Source organism: Phragmites australis, chromosome 4 (assembly GCF_958298935.1).
Source record: "Phragmites australis chromosome 4, lpPhrAust1.1, whole genome shotgun sequence".
NCBI lineage: Eukaryota > Viridiplantae > Streptophyta > Magnoliopsida > Poales > Poaceae > Phragmites > Phragmites australis.
In genome coordinates this window covers 29,281,847-29,302,541 of record NC_084924.1, presented here as the reverse complement: position 1 = coordinate 29,302,541, position 20,695 = coordinate 29,281,847, and positions in this window count along the sequence as shown.

Genomic DNA, 20,695 nt, shown 5'->3' with positions numbered 1-20,695 from the left:
CAGCCTAGCCTTATTTGCTATAGCCGAGATTGCTTCTCTAGTCGAGTCGACCATCTACTCGAGTTCGACCACTAGTCTCTTAACCATCTACTCGAGCTCAACCACTAGTCGAGTCGACCATCAGGTAGTGTTCGACCATTAGTCGAGTCGACTATCAAGTCGTGTTCGACCACTAGTCGCTTCAACCATCTACTCGGGTTTGATTACTAGTCGTTCCGACCACTTGCTTGGGGTTCGACCAGTCATTCCAACCACCCACTTGGGGACCCGACCAGGTACTCTGACCACCCACTTGGGGTCCGACCAGGTACTTCGACCACCCACTCGGGGTCCTGACAAGTCACTCCGACCACCCACTCAGGGTCCCGACCAGTCATTTCGATCACCTAGTCGGAATTGTCCACCTTCTCGGATCTAACCACCATAGCTGAAACAGAGGTAGCCAAAGTTCAGAGAGAGAGAGAGAGAGAGAGAGTCTTTTTATTACCTTTATACCTCCGCTCTCCGAAAAAAGTTTGTGACCCACGTACCTCACTGGTCTTAGTAAAGATAGTAGAAGAGTTTTGAGTTTGTGTCACATTCGCAAAAATAGAAGAAAGAAAAGAAAAGCAAGTAAGAAACAAAGAGTGCAAAAAAAGAGAGAATTAAAAAAAGAGAATCAGTTTGCATTGCGAATTTTGTTCCATTGTGCTTGTGTCTATTATAGTTTTCGGCTTGCTTGAGCTAGTTCTAGGAATGTGTTCAAGGCAGCAACTGTGATGAGTAATGTGGACTTTTATTCAGTTTTGCTAATCTGATTTCAATTATTGCTATTCCTTGCTACTAAATACTGTCTGTCCAAGCTACACCTTCTCTCGATCAGAACAGTTTCTCCCCTTGCAATTACCTCACATGCACCTGATAAGATATCACGAACCAGTCACCGATTGTGCCAACTGTGGTGATTGGTAAGAACACTTGCCAGAGTGTGGTAAGACGCTTGAGAGTGTGTGACTCTACCTCCATCACCTAGTAGTTGATAGGGATAATTTATCTTTCATGGTTTTCTATCTTTGACTAACCATGGTAGGAGAAGCATCAGATACACAGGAGTGTGTTTTGAGGGAAAAACTCACAATGGTGTTGAATGATCATCGACAAGCTATTAATGACAACATCGATAAGAAGCTTGGAGAGACAAATACTACATTGCAACGACTTAATGATAGTATTGCCATGCTCAATACATGCTTTGATCCAGTGGTTAATCAGCCACCAAACCATGGGCGTGTGGATCCTCATGGCGCAGTTCATGAGCAAGAGGAGTCTGTCGCAGATGATGAAATTTTGAGACAAGAACAAGATACCTTTGATGCACGACAACGGGACTGATTAAACTTCAACCGTCAAGGTATGAGTGGTAATAATTTTCAGCAACATAACCTACATGTTAATGATGATCCATTTGCTAAGGTTAAGTTTACCATACCATCTTTTGTGGGTGCTTATGATGCTAAAAATATTTAGATTGGGAGATGACGGTAGAACAGAAGTTTAATGCTCATTTAGTTCCTGAAGTGCATAGAGTTAGGCAAGCCACTAGTGAATTTAAAATTTTTGCAATCATCTGGTGGAATAGGGTTTGCATTGATGGATTAGCGCCTACTACATGGAATGCTTTAAACGTTGCTATGTGTAACAGAATTGTTCTATCCTCTTTTAAACATGATTTGTGTAAGAAATTACAGCGCTTAAACCAAGGTGATAGATCCGTAGAAGAATATTATCAGGAGCTTCAAATTAGTATGTTGCGTTGTGATATTATTGAGGATGAAGAGGCTGCAATAGTACATTTTTATGGAGGGTTAAAGCGTGAAATTCAAGACATAGTTGATTACAAAGAATATAATAGTATTTCTAGATTGTTCCAACTTGCATGTCTAGTGGAAAAAGAATTGCAGGGACGACAACAGAGGCCAAGGAGCGATTCTAGAAGCATGACCACTTCAAAATCAACACCGGGACAAGTCAAAATAGCCCCCACGTTCAGCTACATAGTCTGCTACACCCTTCTCAAGTAGGGCGCATTCAGTAGTACCTTCGACACTATCACATGCTCCCGAGGTAAGCAAATCCGTAAGCGTGCAGGGTCCAGCCAAGAGCTCTTCCTCGGTTGCTTCTACACGTCGATCGACCGGGATTGTATGCCACTGATGCAAGGGAATGGGCCACGTCATGAAGGATTGTCCAAGTCAGTGAGCGTACATTGTAACAAAAGACAGTGTATATGTAAGTGCTAGTAATGTTAAGGATGAATATGCTCTTGTAGTTAACCATGCAGGTGATGAGGATGGTCGTGAGACGGATATCGACCATGAGGAAATGTTTGATGCCGCTGCCACGGAGGATTATTGGATCCTCATTGTGCAGCGAATGTTAAGCATTCAAATGGAGCAAGCAGAACAGCTACAATGCCACAATTTATTTCAGGTGTTCCTCATAGTCAAGGATTATTGTGTTCGGGTCATTATTGATGGAGGAAACTGCAACAACTTAGTAAGTTCAGATATGATCAAGAAGCTTGCCTTGCCGACAAGAAACTATCCTCACCCTTATCATATTCAATGGTTCAACAATAGTGGTAAGGTGAAGGTAATGCAAACAGTTATGGTGCATTTTTCTATTGGTTCATACCATGATTGTGCTGATTTTGATGTAGTACCCATGCAAGCATGTTCACTTTTGTTAGGACGACCATGAAATTTTGATACTGATGCAACACATCATGGTAGAAGTAATAAGTACACCCTTATGCATAAAGTAAATAAAATAACTTTTCCACCTTTAACCCCTGCTAAAATTTTAAAATGTGAACAAGAGATAGCTGAAAATAAGAGTTTTTTTCACCCCTTATGCATAAAGGAAAGAAAAGTTTTTTCACCTAGAAAGGAGAAAGCAACAACAACTTCTAAGTCCGATGAAATTAGACTAAAAGGGTGTATTATGCTTGCTACTAAATCTAACCTTGCTGAAATTTGTGATAATGAGCTGCCATGCTATTCTTTGGTATGCAAAGATGCTTTAGTTTCACTCGAGGATATATCTAACTTTTCGTCTCCTGTTGTTGCTAACCTTTTGCAGGAGTTTATGGATATATTTCCAGATGATGTAGCTCCAGGATTACCACCTATTTGAGGGATTGAACATCAAATTGATTTGATTCCAGGAGCAACTTTACCAAACCGTGCTGCATATAGGACCAACCCAGAAGAGACTAAGAAAATTTAGCGATAAGTCAAAGACCTTTTGGACCGCGGTGTAGTGCCGTTCAGCCAAGCATGGCTCTGATACCACTCCTGTAAGAACCCAAACCTGGGATCTCCTATGCCTCCTGTATGAGTCCTTAAATCAAGTAACTGGTACGTATAATATAATAGCCGTAGCATCATAGTCAAACTTCATACATAAAGTATTAAGGTTTCAGAGTACAAAAGATTTACAAACCATACCGTATATTATGAACCTAGCCTAACGGCCAACAAAAGCATAGCGAAAAGCATCTACTCAAAGCCACAAGTATCTAGGATGTGAACATGACTTCTAACTCTACTCTTCATCTACGCCTCCATCTTCGACGTAGTTGACATCGGCTTCCTCATCAATAATAGCAAGAGTGAGTATGGAAGGCACACAACAAATCATATACTACTTCAAGATGTTTGATAGATGCATAAGGGATTGAATCAAGGACATGACTTTATGGTTTAGTTTTAAGTGTAAAGTGGTTTTATGAAGGTATTCAATTGGGTTCTCTACTGTTAACCTTTAATAGAGTTTGAACAAGAAAAAACAAGTAACAAGGTATATCTAGGTTTTTTGGTCCTGGGAGGGGCTATACCTCGCTCTGCAATCTCTATCATTATATCTGGTGTACCTCTAGTACCACACAGATTCTGGTGGATTGAGCCAGCAACTTCACCTCACAGACATCTAGTCCACACACTTACTCATCAAGACACACACACCTTGAGTCTAATCAAAGCGTGACCAATGCTTCGCATGTCCATGACCATGGACACGACTACTCGAATAGATTTACACTCTGTAGAGGTTATACACTGTACCTACATGATATGCTCGGCCTTCAACCATTGCAAGCGGAGGAGCGAATCATACCGAGATACTTCAATCACCTTTCCTTGCCAGACACTACTATGTGATACATCAAGTGCTTCAGGTCTCGTATAGAGGGTAGACCCCCAATATCAGCTGCGGCGGAAACTCCTTCACAACAACCTAAAGATGTTTCAATCAACGTTGCCCCGAGGCCCCTTAGTAGGATGCCCAACTCAGTCAGGAGAAAGAAAAGTCAAGTCTTGCCCATAATAGGATGCATAGTCGCACTGGGGTGACTTACACCATTGGCGCAAATACTTCTTCATAATCCGCCCCTATCATTGGGTGAAGGACTCCCAGGAATGAGAGAGCAAGTACAAGGACAATCAGATTTTCTAAGGATAGGCGGTATTCCATAATTAACATAGTTCGGTTAGAGTGGATTTTAAAAGCTACAGCAGATCGATAAGTTGCTAATTTAGCTAAGTCAACTCCACTACGGAATCTAGCTCTCCATAAGAGGGTATTCCCAATGAGACAAGTAGTTTATCGAAGGGACCCTCTGTCTGAAGATTGTAGTCCGGATTTATCGGAATAGAATAATTGAATGAGCAGGTGCAGTAGCCTTTAGCCATGAGACGAGCCTTGTGCTGGACCATATTCCCATCATGATTTTTCTTAACTTTGTACACCCGCTTTAGACATATGGCTTTGTGTCCCAGCAGCAAGTTTGCAAGCTCCCAAGTCTCGTTGTCCCAGATAACCTTCATCTCCTCCTCCATGGTCTACATCCACTCTTCCTCATGCATCACATGCTCTACACTTGATGGCTTTTCAGTGGTGATATAGCAGAGATCACTCGGTTCTTTCGTGTTGGCGTCAAAGTCTTCAGACAGAGGCAAGAGTAAGGCATTGTCGTAGACATTTTCCATCGTGTGAAACTGCGGTGGATTCCCTCCGAATCACGTGACCCTCCAGTGGGTGGCAAAACCCACTCGAGTCTAGAACAAGTTGGCATAGCGTGGCTTGCCGGAGACATTTGCAAAGTTGGAGACGACTGCTGCAATTCGTCTGCTATGTGAGCAAAGGACCATAGCTCGTCAGGCACACTAGTAGAGTGCTCAGTCTGCCGCGTCAGCTCTTGCCCATTCCCTGCGCCACCAAAGTCTTGGTTTGCACTATGATCAAATGTCACGCCCGGTTTTATAAAGGGACAAAACCATATGCAAACCACATTTATTCCAGGATCAAGTTTCATACATACTGCGACTTCATTAGTGTATCACACACAGTGTCATTATTACAACGTTTAACTTAAACAGAATAGATAGATCTCAAAGTCTTTAACTAAAGCAAAGAAACTAAACACAGCGAAGCTCCCATCTTCCACAAGCAATTGACCGGTGGTCCACCAACCTAGCTATCTTCATCTTCATCGACTTAGTAGTCTGGTTCTCCTTCATTGTCTGAGCAACGTTTAATGGACATTTGGATGGAAATAGCAAGTGTGAGTACATATCGTACTCTGCAAGTGTGGAAAATAAATGTCATGCAAGATTAAATAAAGAAATAGGCTATAACAGGTTAAATTTGCATAAATGCCAACTATGCTAACAAAGAGTTACAAAAGCATCCTATTTAACTAGGTGAATCACCACTAAACTTCCATCCTCAAGAAACATCTCCACATGTTTTCAAACCCCTGAAAATCACTTGAGGTTTCGAAACCATCCAAACCAAACAAACTAATCAAACTAACTAATCATGTGAGGATCCAAGTCTCTCATGACCGTGAGCACGACTGATATACCAGATTTTACACTCTGTAGAGGTTGTCCAGCTTTCCTCACAAGTCATGATTTCCTTGATGCCGTATCCACGAAACACTTAACACACGCGATTGGTGTGCCACCCGGAAAGTCACTAAAAGGCCATTACAAAGTTTCATCCAGTATGTGCACACCCGCTAAGTTTCACCGCCGTCAAAGTGGTATACACGCCACCTAGAAGCCCCCTTTTGCATCTTGTAGTTTCCAACAAGTTTTCACCCATCCCTTCCACTACACATCTCATACCACTAATCAAATAGTTCTGGCCTTAGCCATCCCCACACATCCACTCTTCCATTTGGCACGCATAAAACTGGAATCCACTAATTAATAGGATAAGCCTGTCGCATACCAGGTCTCGTGGTTGGTACGATATTTCTTGGGTAGTCGCTCTATGAATCGGTCCTTATTTAGGTTACTTGAGCAAACACTAAGCCAACGACATAACTATGATCATTATCAACACCTCTTTGCTCAAGGACTAAGGTTCTATGTTGCTATACCATTACCAAAATTTCTCAACTCATAGTTGCATAGTTCATAGTCATATTTAACTGACTACCCATCCATACCCTTGTGCAAAGCTGAAAACTAGGCGACAAAGAATATATAGAATAGGGTACTATAAGTAAATAGGATTTAGGATTAACAACATGCATGTTTGAAATAAAGAACGCATTTGAAAAGCTAGGATTAAAATGTTCCAACTTGCTGCTCAGACTCTTGAACTGCTCCTCGTCTGCTCTCGGGACACACCGAAAAAGCACACGACAAAACTAATTAATAATAGTACACCAAACAATAGATAACATATATGAAAAAGGTACGAAAAGAATGTACACGCTGCTACGAATGCGAGAGCGCGAAAATCGTCTAAATCGGTGCTAAAACGAGAAAGTTATGCTAAAAACAAGTTTAGGGTTAAATCTGAAAAAGAAAAGGAATTATTTTGAATAAAATAGAGCGGATAGGGGCCTTTTTGTAAAAATAGAGGGACCTATTTATATATATGAGATAGTTTAGGGACTAAGATGTAAAAAGATAGTGGCTTTTGGGTAATTACAGAAAAGTTCAGGGGTTTATTTGCAAAATTGTCACTTTACTGAATTAAATTAAATAGGAGATGAGTGGGTAAATGGGCTACTGACATGGCTGGTGACTAGGCTTGACACATCAGCTCAAAGGCTGAGGTGGCGATGATTTGGCGTGATGACAAGGCGATGGCGCTGATTGGGATTAAAGAAACCACGTGCCATCGTATGATTGGATCGGCGAAGGGTATTCTAGATCTAATTTGGATAGTTGTATATAGATCTAACAGCCAGGGATACTTCTAGGTCTCTTGGCTAGCTCCGGTGAAAGAGAACGGTGGCGGCCTAGCTTCCGCGATGGCGTGCTTGCCGGCACATCACCGGAGATGGCTGAACGGCACTACACCGCACGAAAATGAGCTCAAGAAGGTTCAACAGAGAGAGAGGGACACAGGGAAATTTCCCATGGGCTCACCTTTGACGATGGACGCCCGTAGACCCATCAGCGATGGCGCACAGCGTACGGTGGGGCTTTGGAGCTCGGTGAGAAGGGTTGTTCGACGGTGGAGAGTCGATAAGGAGCGGCGGAATTGACTCATCGCGAGCTTACAGTGCTGGAGCTGCCCTCAGATGTGGCAGGGAGGCAGTGAGAGCGGCGGTCGGTGAGCTCGACCATGGGCGGTAATGGTGGTGACGGTTGGGATCTCGGGAATGGTGTGCTGGGGCTAAGGTTTCGAGGAGATGCAAAAAACAAGGGGCAGCGGGTTCTATATATAGGCAGGGCAAGGTGGTTAAATCCGTTAGGATTCACACACAGAGGGCAGTGGCGGTTGTTGGAGGTGAGCCCAAGCTTGGTGGCGTGGAGTCCCAGTCAAAGACGATGACCGATGCGGGGCCCACCTGGCGGTCTCGTGCAGAGAGAAAGCGGAAGGCGCTCGGACCCCTTCAGCAGCGTGCGGCAGCAGCTGGGCCTGGCCTTCGACTGGCCCAAGTAGGAAGTAGGGTGTAGAAGGGAGGAGGAGATGGGCTCGGCCTGGGAGGGAAAAGGGAGATGGGCCGAAAGAAAAGGAAGGGAAAAGAGAGAAAAGACGGGGTATTCGGCCCAAGGAAGGAAATGAGGTTTTTCTTTAGGAAACATTTTTCAACTTTTCCAAAAACTCAAACGGCGCGCCTTGAGGTTTTCAAAATTCATTTCATGAAAGAATCAAATTTTATATAGCCTAAATTAATATTTAATTTAGAAAATAAGTTTTCCACCTAGGATTTTGAGAAGAAGAACAACACCCTAATTCTAAAAAAAAGGTAAATTATTACTATTTTCAAAAACTTGAAAATTAGGGTGTTACAAACCTACCCCCTTAAAATGAATCTCGCCCTTGAGATTCGAAAGAATTGGAGAAGAGCTGCGGAAACTCGATTTTCAGATCTGATTCTCTTTCCCAGGTTGTTTCTTCTTCAGAATGATGTCTCCACTGCACCCTGCACATACGGATCCTTCGATTCCTGGTGATTCGCTCTAACATCTCTAGAATCTTGATAGGATACTCCATGTAGGTGATATCTTCTCCCACTTCTATTTCCTCTTGGGGTATTTTCTCTTCAGGAATACGTAGGCATTTCTTCAACTGTGAGATGTGGAAAACATTATGAACATCTCCTAGATGAGACGATAGCTCCAATTGATATGCTACTTCTCCTCATTTTCTAACACTTTAAAAGGGCCTATAAATCTGGGTGCACGTTTTCCTTTCACTTTAAATCTACGAAAACCTTTGATCGGTGAAACTCGTAGATATACGAAGTCGCCTGCTTCAAAAGTCAACTCACAACATCGATGACCAGCATAACTCTTTTGTCGTGTTTGAGCTATTCTCAAATTTTCCCTGATCTGCTATACCTGCCTTTTTGCTTCTCTCAGAATTTTTAGGCCAAACACTTGACTTTTGCCAATCTCGTTCTATTACAACGGTGTCCTACATTTTCTTCCATACAACGCTTCAAACAGCGACATCTTCAAACTAGCCTGATAACTATTGTTGTAGGAGAACTCTGCATAGGGAAGATTTTTGTCCCAACTAGTATTATTTTTCAAGGCACAAGCTCTCAACATATCTTCCAAAATTTGATTTACCCTCTCGGTCTGACCATCGGTCTACAGATGATATGCCAAACTAAAAATTTAACCTGGTATCCAATGACTCATGTAGCTTTTGCCAAAACCTAGAGGTGAACTGGCTTCCTCTATCAGACACTATCCCCTTGGGTTCCCCATGGAAACACACAATTCTGGCAATATACAACTCAACAAGTCTAGGTCCTATGTATGTGGTCTTGATTGGGATGAAATGAGCAACCTTTGTCAAACGATCCACTATAACCCAAATAGAATCATATCCAGATTGAGTTCGGGGCAATCCAACGATAAAATTCATACTAATTTCCTCCCATTTCCACTCTTGTATCTTCAAAGGTTGAAGCAATCCAGTGGGTCTCTGATGTTTAGCTTTGACTCTCTGACATATATCACATATTGCTACATACTCGGAAATTTCTCTCAACATACCATACCACCAATATTGGCCCTTAAAGTCTTGATACATGTTGGTGCTTCTGGGATGAATAGAATATGCAGACTCATGCGCATCTCGAAGGATAGTTTCCTTGATAGATTTGATATCCTGAACGCATATTTGTTTCTCAAACCATACTATTTCATTCTCATCCTCAGTAAAACCTGGGGCTTTAACCTCTTTAATACGCTGCCTGATTTCCATAATCTTCTCATCCTCGAGTTAACGTTACGAATTTCTTGTTCCAATGTCAAATAGACTTCCATTACCACGTCTTCTGCGTTGTTTGCCAATCTGAGATTGAGTCTCTCAAAATCTTTGCATAATTCGGGTCATTTGTCTTGAATGGTCATTATTATGAGATAAGTCTTTCTGCTCAAAGCATCGGCAACTACATTCGCCTTTCTGGGATGATAATTAATCCCCAAGTCATAGTCCTTGATAAGCTCTAACCATCTTCACTGCCTGATGTTGAGATCTGGCTGAGTAAAGATATACTTCAAACTCTTATGATCCGAATATATCTCACACCCTTTTCCAATCAAATAATGTCTCCATATCTTGAGTGAATGTACCACAGTGGCTAACTCTAAATCATGTGTAGGGTAGTCTTCCTCATGCTTCCTCAATTGCCTTGATGCATAGGCTACAACATGGTCTTCTTGCATTAGAACACATCCTAATCCTTGATGAGAGGCATCATAATAGATAGAGAACAGCTTCTGTGTATCTGGCATGACTAGTATTGGCACAGATGTTAATCTTTTCTTCAACTCTTTAAAACAGGGATCCATTTAAACGTTTGACCTTTCTCAAGTAATTTTGTGATAGGCTTTGCAATCTTGGAGCAACCTTCTATGAACCGGCGGTAGTAGCATGCAAATCCAAGGGAACTACGAATCTTAGAGACATTTTGGGGAGACTTCCAATTCAAAACAACATTCACCTTTCTTGGATCAACTGCTATTCCTCTAGCGGAGATGATATGATCGAGAAAAGAAACTTGATCTAGCCAGAACTCAAATTTGCTCAACTTAGCAAACAACTGATTATCCCTAAGCTTCTGTAGAACCAATCTTAGATGTTCTGCATGTTCCTCTTCATTCCTTGAGAAAACTAGGATATCGTCAATAAAGACTACCACAAACTTATCCAAGTACTCCATAAACACCTTATTCATCACATACATGAAGTAGGCAGGGGCATTGGTCAATCCGAAAGACATAACCATATACTCATAGAGTCCATAACGGGTCATGAAAGCGATTTTAGGGATGTTTGATGCTCGGATCTTCAACTGATGATATCCTGAGTGAAGATCGATCTTGGAGAACACACATGCACCTCTAAGCTAATCAAATAAGTTATTGATCCTAGGAAGAGGGTATTTATTCTTGATGGTCACCTCATTCAAGGCTAGATAATCTATACACATCCTTTGGGTACCATCCTTCTTGGGTACGAAAATTACTGGTGCACTCCATGGTGACGAACTAGGTCGGATATAACCTTTGTCTAACAACTCTTGCAATTGTTCCTTAAGTTTCACTAACTGGTTAGCAGCCATTCTATACAGCCTTTTTGAAACAGGAGCCGTACCAAGTACTAATTCTATAACAAACTCGATGTCACGGTCAGGTGGCATACCTAGCAAATCTTCTGGGAAGACATCCGGATATTCGCATATGACTTGAATGCTCTTGATTGGGGCTCCCTCAGCTTGATTGACTGTCCCTCTAACCACTGGCGATACTTCTACAATTCCACTTCTTTTCCTTCTTTAGCAGACAAACGAACGGCTCTTCTTGCACAGTCGATAATTCCATTGAATTTGGTTAACCAATCCATTCCTAGTATGATATATATCCCTTCAGATTCTAAAATGATAAGGTTTGCTAGAAAATCTACCCCCCTTATCTTAATACTAAGGTTAGGGCACACAAGTCTTGTTTTTCATTTATCCACTTGGGGAGCTAACAATCATTCTATGCTTCATAAGAGATATAGGTAAACTGTATCTTGCCACATACTTGGTTGATATAAAAGAATGTGATGCTCTAGAATCAAATAACATTGTAACAGGGTTGGAGTTGATAAGAAACATATCGATCACAACATCTGAGGCATCTTGAGCTTCATCAACTGCCACATTGTTTGCACAGTCTCTAACAACATTCTGCTTTGCTTGATTTTGGGGCTGATTTCCATTGCGGTTCTGCTGGTTTGCTCCTTGGGCGGGTGGTTGATTTGGACGCTTCTGAGGGCATTGGAAAGCAAAATATCCCTCTACTCCACAATAGAAACAAGGTTTTCCTTTGGCGAAGGCTTGAGTGTTGTTGCCAGTTTGTTGTTCCTTTGAGGGATCTGACTTGAAATGTGTGGCGCTTGAAAGTTGGAGCGCTGGTACTGTCCTACATTCCTAGATGAGCTCTGATGTGTAGATTGGGTCCTGGGTTGATTGTACTGCTGACCAGAATGATTCATAGATCCAAACTGAGAAGAGTCATAACGGGACCTAGTGTTGCTGCTTGACTGACTTGGGCGGTCCATCTTGTGCTCGCCCTCAATCTTGTTTCTCTTGTGCTCCAAGATAAGAGCTCGATCTACAAGGGCCTGAAAGTTTTTGAAATCACGAGAAGCCAGAGAATAATGCAGTCCATCATTCAGTCCTTCCAAGAAACAGTCTTGCTTCTTCTCATCAGTATCCACATCTTCTGGTGCATACTGGGACAACTGAGCGAATCTAGTGACATACTCACTCATAGTCATTCCTCTTTGCTTGAGTGATAGGAATTCCTTTCTTTTGATCTTGATAGCTCCTTGGGGTACATGATGAGCACGGAAAGCATTCTTGAACTCCTGCCAGTTGATGCTGTTTGGTTCTTCATGAGCAGCGACATGGGTATCCCACCAGTTTGTGGCAGGTCCCATCAGCTGGTGTGAAGCGAACAAAACCTTCTCCTTGGTGTTTCACTGAGCGACTGAAAGCTTCTTCTCAATGACCTTGAGCCAACCATCAGCATCCATAGGTTCAACAGCATAAGAGAAGGTAGGTGGCTTAGTCCTTTGGAACTCTCCGAGCTTGTCATGGGGTTGCTGTGGTGGTGCAGGGGCGGCAGCGAGGGGATTCTGATGCATTTGGGCCATTGTCTGGGCCACTCCTTGTAGAATTTGAGTTTGCACTGCTAGAAGCTGCTTGAGGGAAGGCTATGGTGGTGGAGGTGGATTGTCATTGCCTTGTCCATTACAATTATTGCCATTAGCGTTTGCACGGTTTCTTGGGTTCATCATCTGACATAGATGCAAGAAGATGAGGAAACAAGGAAATAGGTAGAACAACAGAAGCAAGAATAGACAGAAAAAGATAGACATAGACTCCCAAACTAACTAATATATTACTATTATTACAAGGATGCATTCATGATGAAGCTCTTCATAATACATCACTCACTCAAACAAAGATCCAAATCATTATATAGCACACCACCAACTCAACTCACTAACAAACATACGATTCTAATGACTCAAAACATCTAAAGGGAACTCATAACTCTATTGAAACCTTAGGGTGCTGGTGCTGGGCGACGACGGGCCTGAAGATGGTGTGGGGAACGTGGAGTCTCTTGCTTAGACTCGGAGTCAGAAGAAGAAGATTCCCAGCAGTCCGGGTGATGACGCTTCTTGTTGCGTAGCTCACTCTACGCCTGAGCTAGCTTGCCTTTGACATACTGCAATTCCTCAGTGGTACGATCCAGCTCATGACTCAGCTCCAAGGCCAGGGCGGTCTGCTCTCCAAGCCTGGTAGTGCCTTCTGTGAGGACGGGAAGAGCAGTGATGTCGGTGAAGCCACTAATGCGCTGAGGGTAGTGGTTGAACTGAGTGAAAATCAGGTCGTCATTGTGGCGGTGGCAGAGGACTAGAAGGGTTTGGTGTGCGATGTCACAAATTCCAGCCTCGAAGGTAGCTCTTGCTGAGATGACATAGTGGATGCTCATCACTTCGTAGTCTCCATACTCTGGTAGTGAACCGTAGATCACCACTTCGACTTTCCACTCAGGAGGAACATCGGCGTACTCAGTCTTTACTCCTGCATACTCAAGTGCCTTCTCGGATCCCATCCTGTGAAGTATCTCCCAAAGCTTGGCGGGGAACCATCCCGCGCGGTGTCCATCAAAGTGGTAGACACGGCTCCAATGCGGAACACGGGGCGGTTACGGTCTTGCAAAAGCCATATCATGGGTCGGGTCAACGGTCGAGCAGGAAGACGACCACCAGTGCTCTTATGTGCAGTCTGATGGGTCCAGGCCATCTACAACATTTTGAAAAGGACAGGGAGAGTCAGTAATAGGGTTTAAATAGAATAAGCCAAGGAAAGCATAGAAAAGCCAATGCAGAGTTTTCAAAAATAGTTTTCTTAACAAAAATAATCCTTAAGACTCGACCATTCTAACTAGGCTCGCGTCAAACAGTCAACACGACTCTGATACCACCTCTGTCACAGTCAGTTTTATAAATGGACAAAACCATATGCAAACCACATGTATGCTAGTATCAAGTTTCATACATACAACGACTTCATCAGTGTATCACACTCAGTTCCATTATTACAACGTTTAACTTAAATAGAATAGATAGACCTCAAAGTCTTTCACTAAAGCACACAAACTAAACACAGCGAAGCTCCCATCATCCACAAGCAATTGACCGGGGGGTCCACTAGCCTAACAATCATCATCTTCATTGCGTAGTAGTCTGGTTCTCCTTCATTGTCTGAGTAGCGTTTGATGGATATTTGGATGGAAATAGAAAGTGTGAGTACATATCGTACTCCACAAGTGTGGGAAATAAATGTCATATAAGCACAAATAAAGAAACAGACTATAACAGGTTAAATTTGCATAAATATTAATAATGCTAATAAAGAGTTATTTAACTAGGTGAATCACCACTAAATTGACATCCTCTAGAAACATCTCCACATGTTTCCCAACCACCTGAAAACCACTTCAGGTTCCCAAACCATCCAAACCAAACCAACTAATCCAACCAACTAATCATGTGAGGATCCAAGTCTCTCATGACTGTAAGCACGACTGATATACCAGATTTTACACTCTGCAGAGGTTGTCTAGCTTTCCCTACGAGTCGTGATTTCCTTGTTGCCATGTCCACGAAACACTTAATACACGCCAGTGGTGTGTCTCTCGGAAAGTCACTACAAGGCCATTACAAAGTTTCATCCAGTATATGCATGCCCGCTAGGTTTCACCGCCGTCAAAAGTGGTATTCAAACCACCCAAAAGCCCCCTTTTGCGTCTTGTAATTTCTAGCAAGTTTTCACCCTTCCCTTCCACTACACATCTCATACCACTAACCAAATGGTTCTGGCCTTAGCCGTCCCCACACATCCACTCTTCTGTTTGGCACGCACGAAATTAGAATCCACTAATTAATAGGCCAAGCCTATCCCATACCAAGTCTCATGGTTGGTACGATACTTCTTGGGTTGTCGCTCCACAAACGGATTCTTACTTAGGTTACTTGAGCAAACACTAAGCCAACAACATAACTACGATCATCATCAACACCTCTTTGCTCAAGGCCTAAGGTTCCATGTTGCTATACCATTACCAAAATTTTCCAACTCATAGTTGCATAGTTCATTAGTCATGTTTAATTGATTACCCATCCATACCCTTGTGCAAAGCTAAGCATAAGCTACCTAACAAAACTACTACTGACAACTAGGTGACAAAGAATATATGGAAAAGAGTACTATAAGTAAATAGGATTAGGGATTAACAGCATGCATGCTTGAAATAAATAATGCATTTGAAAAACTAGGATCAAAATGTTTAAGGACACTTGCCTCTTCTAACTTGCTGCTCAGACTCTTAAAATACTTGGTCCTGGATTCTCGAACTGCTCCTCGTCTGCTCTTGGAACACACCGAAAAAGTATACAACAAAACTAACTAATAACAGTACACCAAACAATAGCTAACATCTATGAAAAGGTGCTAAAAGAATGTACAAGCTGCTACAAACGCGAGAGCACAAATATCGTCTATATCGGTGCTAAAACGAGAAAGTTATGCTAAAAACAAGTTTAGGGTTAAATCTAAAAAAAAGGACTTATTTTGAATAAAACAGAGGGGATAGGGACCTTCTTGTTAAAATAGAGGGACCTATTTGCAAATATGAGAAAGTTTAGGGACTAAGATGTAAAAAGACAAGGGCTTTTTTGGTAACTACAGAAACATTTGGGGGGCTTATTTGCAAAATTGCCACTTTTCCCGAATTAAATTAAATAGGAGATGACTGGGTAAATGGGCTGCTGACGTGGTTGGTGACTAGGCTGAGGTGGCGATGATGTGGCGTGATGACAAGGTGATGGAGTTGACTAGGATCAAAGAAAGCACGTGTCATCACATGATTGGATCGGCGAAGGGGTATTCTATATCTAATCTGGACTATTGTATATAGATCTAATGGTCAGGGATACTTCCTAGTCTCTTGGCTGGCTCTGGAAACAGAGAACGACGGTGGCCTAGCTTCTGCGGTGGCGTGCTTGCTGGCGCATCGCCGGAGATGGCTAAACAACACTACACAGCAACAAAACGAGCACGAGAAGGTTCAACAGAGAGAGAGGGACATGGGGAAACTTCCCTGGGGCTCACCTTTGATGATGGACGCCCGTAGACCCGTAGGCAACGATGCACAACGTACGGTGGGGCTTGGAGCTCGGCGAGAAGGGTTGTTTGGCGGCGGAGAGTCAACAAGGAGTGGTGGAATTGACTCGTCACGAGCTTGCGGTGCTGGAGCTGCGCTCAGATGCGGCGGGGAGGCAATAAGAGCGGCGGTCGGTGAGCTTGGCCACAGGCGGTAATGGCGATGATGGTTGGGATCTCGGCGATGGTGCGCTAGGGCTACGATTTCGAGGAGATGCAAAAAACGAGGGGCGGCGAGTTCTATATATAGGCAGAGCGAGGTGGAACAATCCATTAGGATTCACACGCGGAGGGTAGCGGCGGTCGTTGGAGGCGAGCCCGAGCTTGGTGGCGTGGAGTCCCGGTCGGAGACGACGACCGGCGCGGGGCCCACCTGGCGGTCTCGCGCGGAGAGAAAGCGGATGGGTGATGGGCCAAAAGAAAAGGAAGGGAAAAGAGAGAAAAAAAGGGGAATTCGGCCCAAGGAAGGAAATGAGGTTTTTCTTCTAGGAAACATTTTTCTACTTTTCCAAAAACTCAAACGACGCGCCTTAAGGTTTTCAAAATTCATTTTTCACTGCATAAAAACTCTAATGCATCTACTCCAGCATGAAAGCATCAAATTTTTATATAGCCTAAATTAATTATTTAATTTAGAAAATAAGTTTTCCACCTAGGATTTTGAGAAGAATAACAACAACCTAATTCTAAAGAAAAGATAAATTATTACTATTTTCAAAAAGTTGAAAATTAGGTTGTTACATCAAACAAGTAATGCATGGTGAAAAGTTCTGGATAATCATGGACCGATCTTCCATCAGGTGTCTCCCATTCCCAACTCTTTTCTTCTTCAAACACCACATCTCGGGTAATGTGGACCTTCTTTGCAACTAGATCATACACTCAGTAAACTTTGGAGATAGCCACATACCCGAGGAACACCATGGGCACAGACCTATCTGAGAGCTTCTTATGTTCGGGCCCTAGCTTCTTCATGTGAGCGAGGCAACAAAAAGTTCACATGTACTCCACCCTGGATTTCCTAAGAATGCCTCATATAGTGTCTTCCCTTCCAGGCACCTTGTTGGCGCCCTATTCAGCACATGAATAGTGGTCTTCAAAACTTCAGCCCAGAATTCCTTGGGCACACTCCTACTCTTGAGCATGCATCTCGGGCCCAGAACTCCTTGGGCACACTCCTACTCTTGAGCATGCATCTCGCCATCTCCACAAAAGTACGATTTCTTTTCTTGGCAACTTCGTTTTGTTGAGGGAAATATGGAGCTGTCATGTACTGGCGTATGTGACGGTGCATCTAGCCTCTAAATGTGGTTTTGATAATTAATGACAATACCTATGGATTAACAATTATGTTAAAATTGTTAATAGGATATTTCCATCGGTGATGCGTGGAGGATTGAGCATGGATTTATTGAGGAATGCCATTTGATCAAGAGAAATATATTAAGATGAATGAGCTCTAGATTATGCTAGGGTAAGTGGTGATAATACATATGGACTAACAATTATGTTGAGAATTGTTAGTAGGTTATTCCACAGGAGATGCCTAAGTGATAAAGCATTGTTTCTTTGAAGAATGCCTTGAGATCAAAAGATATGCATGGAGGTTATTGAGCTCTAAGTGTTGCCCATGTGATGAAGAAGAAGCTAGAGAGAAAGAGACATCATAGTTTGAGGATGGTCTTAAGAATATTAACAATAAGCATGAAGGCTAAGTAACTTGTGGAGATTAAGTGAATAAAGGTATAGAATTGTCAATTGAGTTTTATAGACTAACTCATGTGCTATTTGCTTGAGAGTAAGTTGGGGTTAAGTTCTATATGAAGGCAAATATTGAATTGAGATATTCAATGTGCCAAGTTAGGAGAGCGAGATCAAGACAAGCTTAGTAGATAACTTATGTGCTTGATGCTTGCGGTTCATACCTCAGTGATGAACCAGAAGATTATGTGAAAAGAAAAGTCTTCCATGCTTGGTGCATGAGAAGCAATCAAGTGAACTTTATCAAGCTTCCGGATATCAAGAGAGGATCAAGATGGGAAGCAAGGATGAACATCGTCATCAATCTCAAGTGAAGAGTTGATGACAAGCCTAGAAGAAACATCAGAACTCAGATGTGTGTTCGTCAAGTCCAATGGCATGACTAGCTTAAGGAAAAGGTATAAAATGCAGGGCATTTTCTTTTACTGGTCAATAGTGATTAGAGAAGAGAAATGACTAGATTGATAAGATAAATGTAGTACTATGAAGAGAGGCCTATATGATTGCTTTAGTTTTTACCATGTGTTGATAAGCTCAATCTTGCACATGCATACTCTCTTTCGTATGATGCTATAGTTTGAAAACACCTCAAGTCCATGTTCCTACTCTGTGTGGCATGTCAGTAAGTTTTCAAAAGTGTTTTTCAAGTTGTCATAGTGAATGCTTTAACCCTTGGTCGTATAGAACCTTTAGGTTGCAAATTTATTTTACAAAAGATTAAGGTTCATGCAGTTTTTATTGTTGTAGATCTTTGGACTATGTTTTAGGTTTTATCCAATGTGTTTGAGATAAAGCAATAAGTTGGGATGTGTAGCCCTTTGAATAAGTTTTTTGTAGAGTCTAAGATCACCTAAATTGAACATTAGGATCAAAAGTTATTGTCGTTTCTCTGAGTGTTAGCTGTGCTGATCTGGGAGTGGCGGTCTAACTGCCAAGGTGGCCGGTTTGCAGAGAACCTCTATTTTTCTAGAGAGGTTGGCGGTACAACCGCCAAGGTAGCCGGTTTGACCGCTAGAACTAACACAGAACTTTCATCTCTCTAGAACAGGTGATGGTCTAACTGTCAAGGTGGCTAGTCTAACCGCTGGAGTTTGCATAGAACCTCCGTTTTCATGGAGAGGTTGGCGATCTGATTGCCAAGATGGTCGGTCTGATCGCTAGAGGTATGAAAATGCTAGTTTTAGAGTCATTGGTACAATAGTGGTCTGACTGCAAATTATGCTGCGGTCTTACCACCATATGCGCAGAGAGGTCATCTAGGGTATAACGGCTAGTTTTGGTGGTGTGGCCTATATATACCTCTTGTACAATGACTTGGAGGAAGTCTCCTGCCCCTATTGAGCATACATGAGCTAAGTAAAGTCCTCCCAATATATTTGTACATGTGTTGCACATACATGTGTTGAGCATACATGAGCTAAGTAAAGTCATCCCCATATATTTGTACATGTGTTGCACATAGAGAGGGTTGTGAGCTAAGTAAAGTGCATTTGCGTTAGAGATTGAGCTTTAGGAACTTGGTGAGAGTCAAGTTTGTCTTGGCTTATTACCTAGACTACGCAGTGGCATTGTGATCAGCTAATCTTCTCAAAGAAGCTTGTGAGAAGGCTCTGTGTGATTGTGAGAGGCTTTGTGCACACCTTGTCGGAGTGGTAAAGTGCAACTCTAGTGGAATCGAGGTGAGTGGTTCATTGGATTAATCCAGATCAAGATCAAGTTGCTCGTGGTGAGCCTCTAGTGAGAATTGCATATTTGATAGAGGAGCGGTTAAAGGCTTGAACCTATCTCAACGTGGATTAGAGGAGACCGGCAAGTCTTCAAGACCACGATAAAAATTCGGTGTCGACTTTGTGGTTTTTCTACTTAAGTTTATTTATATTCTGCAATTTATATTCCTAGAATTATAATTGCCTACATGTCACCCTAGGTTGCAAACCTTGACATAGACATAGAATTGATAACTTTGTTGAGACATAGAATTTGGGGTTTTATATGTGTTGTAACTGATCTTTTAATTCTGTATTAGAATCGGTTATATCTTGCTAGAAATTTTAGAACCGCCTATTCACCCCCTTCTAGTCAGCCTCCTTGATCCTACAGTATGCCCTACTCATCACAGTAATTCTTGAACTCAATTGAGTTGAACTCACCTCCCTAGTCTATATGAAAAGCTTTGAGTCTGACATTGCCCCCACTCTCTGCATATGCCTTCACCTTCTTGAACATCTTCAGAGCTTCTGCTTTGGTTTTCATCACCTAGAGCCACATGTACCTGTTGAAATCATCTACAACCAGAAGGAAATACCAGATACCACTGGGTGTTGCAAGCATCACTGTACTAGATAGGTCCCCATAAACCAACTCTAGTTCATGCTCAACACAATACACCAAGGCATGAGGAAATGGTGCCCTTGTCTACTTCCCTAGTGCACAGCCTTGACATAATTTCTCCGTATGTGCTATCTTAGGCATCCCCTCAACCATCTGAGACCGTCCAAGCTTCTTCAGGGCACATAAATTTAGATGGTCATATCGTTGATGCCATACCCAAGCTGGACCACTTCCTTTAGACGATAAGCACAACGGTGCAGTCACATTGAGGTTGAGCTTGTACATCTAGTTGACAGACCTTGTGACTTGAGTCAGCAGCTGACACTCTTGGTCGAAGACTGTCGTGAA